This window comes from Melopsittacus undulatus, chromosome 11, assembly GCF_012275295.1.
Source record: "Melopsittacus undulatus isolate bMelUnd1 chromosome 11, bMelUnd1.mat.Z, whole genome shotgun sequence".
Lineage (NCBI taxonomy): Eukaryota > Metazoa > Chordata > Aves > Psittaciformes > Psittaculidae > Melopsittacus > Melopsittacus undulatus.
The window spans coordinates 20,688,375-20,690,721 of NC_047537.1; the positions used below are offsets into that span (position 1 = coordinate 20,688,375).

General features: G+C 55.8%; 1 non-coding gene across 1 annotated transcript; it reads left to right on the forward strand.

Annotated features, from left to right (window-relative positions):
* The first annotated feature begins 842 nt into the window (after positions 1-842).
* TRNAT-CGU (transfer RNA threonine (anticodon CGU)) lies at positions 843-914 on the forward strand. Its single transcript has one exon. It is a non-coding gene; the product is annotated as a tRNA-Thr (tRNA).
* Positions 915-2,347: the final 1,433 nt, after the last annotated feature.

The following is a 2,347-nucleotide window of genomic DNA, read 5'->3' on the forward strand; positions in this document are numbered from 1 at the left end:
AATGTAGTATTGTGTTTATGATTTATGCTATTATGATTTTACTGTGTAAACAGAAGTTAATGGGATTGAAGTAAAATGTGAGAACAGAGTCTGAATATCAGGAAACACTTCCTGACACAAACCCACGTTAGCCTCCTGATACCGTCCCAAGGGAAGGGGTGGAAACGCTGTCGCTGGCCTCTCGGAGTGCGGGGGGAGCCGCCGGCCTGGGCCCGTGTGCGGCGTGAGCGGGGCTGGCTCCCACTGCTTCTGCTTTGCGGGAAGCGTCCCCCCATCCCGAACCCGGGAGCTGCGGCCAGCGAGCTCCCTCCTTAGCAGGTGCCCTACACGGGAGAGCAGCAGGGCTCTGTGAGCTCCGTGCTTGGCTGTTTTCAACCAGAAGAGCTGCTGTTTCCCGAGGGAACCCCGTGAGTGTCGCGATGCGCATCTTTGCTGTCAGGAGAAACATCGGGAGGTGTCAGTCGGGAGGATGAAGTACCAGTGTCCGCCGGTAATTCCGTGGTCTGTGACCACCGGTGCGGCCCTCGCTGCCGGCGGCTGGAGCGGAAAAGGCGTCCTGAGACACCTCCTGCAGGGGCCGCTGGCAGCCCCGCTCCGCAGGCGGAGCTCCCGTTCCGCCGCCCGGGGCGGTTCCTCGGGGCGGTCACGCCCGTTCCAGGTGCCCCGCCCCGCGCCTGCAGGAGCCCCCGCGCACCGGGCGGGCGGCGCTCGCCATCCCGGGGGCCGCGGCCGCTCCCGGTGCTGGGGGGGGCCCCGCTCCGCTCCGCCGGCGGCAGCTCCCCGGGGCGGGGGGGCGGCTCGCTGCGTTCCACTGGCGGCGCGCCGGTGCTGCTAGCCCGTCGGGCGCGGTGGCCAAGTGGTAAGGCGTCGGTCTCGTAAACCGAAGATCGCGGGTTCGAACCCCGTCCGTGCCTGCCGAGGCAGCGCGCTCCGCCGGCAGCCCCGCCGCGGGGAGGCCGCGGACGCCGCCTCGTTTGCGGCCCCTTTTTGCTTTCGAACGCGGATGTCGGGAGATCCCCTGCGCCGGGCGCCGGAGGGGGAGGTTGTGGATCCTGAGGGGCAGGCAGATGCTGTGGGCGGCCGCAATACCCCGGAGCACCGCACCGTGGACATAGTGGGGTGTCCGTAGTCCCCGTGGGTCTTTGCCACAGCGCTGATGCGGAGGCTGTGGGCGCTGCGGTGAGCTCACGCGTGTCTTCAGTGCCGTCCGTGGGTTGGTAGCTTCCAACAGCCTGGCTGCGAGGAGGAGGCATCAGGCAGGGGCAGAGCCCTGCACCCTGGGACCGCCCTGGTGCTGGACGTGCTCCCCTGCGCATCATTCCTGTGCTGAGGAAGCATGGAAAAGGCTTCCTTGCAGGAGGGATTTCTCTGTGTTTTGCTTCGGGACAGTTGTCCTGAATGCGATGAATAGTGGTTAAAATAAAGATGATGTTTGCACTGCCCTGCTGTGGCCAGGCGTTGGGTGAGCTTGGAAGTGATGAATCTGCCTTGCTGTTACTTTCTCTGTAGGTGCTGGGTTTCATGTAATGCTCCCACATAGAGTCCTTAAATGGTAGAGGGAGGACGATTCGTGGTCTAAACAAATACAGCTATGAAAAGCTTAGTGAAGTTGTACACTCTTTACACGAGAATTAACCTTGATTGCTCGATTTTTAATACATAAAGTTGTGTGAAGCTTTACACGTGTGCAAGGGCATTTCTGCTGGCTCTGTATAGCATCATTTTGATTATTGCTGCTTTCAGACGGCTTAAATATGTAAAGAATAGAATAATTTCACTGCAAAATCACAATCGCTGATAACTGGGAAGAGCTGAGGAGCCCCTTCCAAAAGATTAGCTGTTTCCTTTGATGCTTTGAAAAAGCTGTTATTTGCTGTTTAATGTGTCACACTTAGCCTGATATTGACTGGGTATGAGGCTGTTTGCCTCTCTCTAGGTACTAGAAGTGTGTAAGGTGCCTGGGGAGGCTGATACAAAACGGTTGTGCAGTATGTTATTAATAAACCACAAAAAAAATCCCCATAGCACATTTTGATGTAAGAAAAGGAAATGCAGTTTAGAACTTGTTTAGAAAAATACAAATACAGTTTTACTTGCAGTTTTACTTGCACTTTACAGTGCTGTCAAAATCCTGTCAATTTGTTTGGAAGCTTTTGAGGATGAAAGTTTCAGCTTTGAAACCCTTCGACCTTTTCCTCTTTGTTCTGTATTGTCTCACATCAGAATGTCAAACTGAACTGTTTCTCATGATTCGAAAGCCCTCTTGCAGCTTTTGCAGAGAACTTCAGGGTTCTGTGAGCTTGTTTCTGGCTTAAACCAATTGTGAAACAGAGGTCCTCCCTGGAAC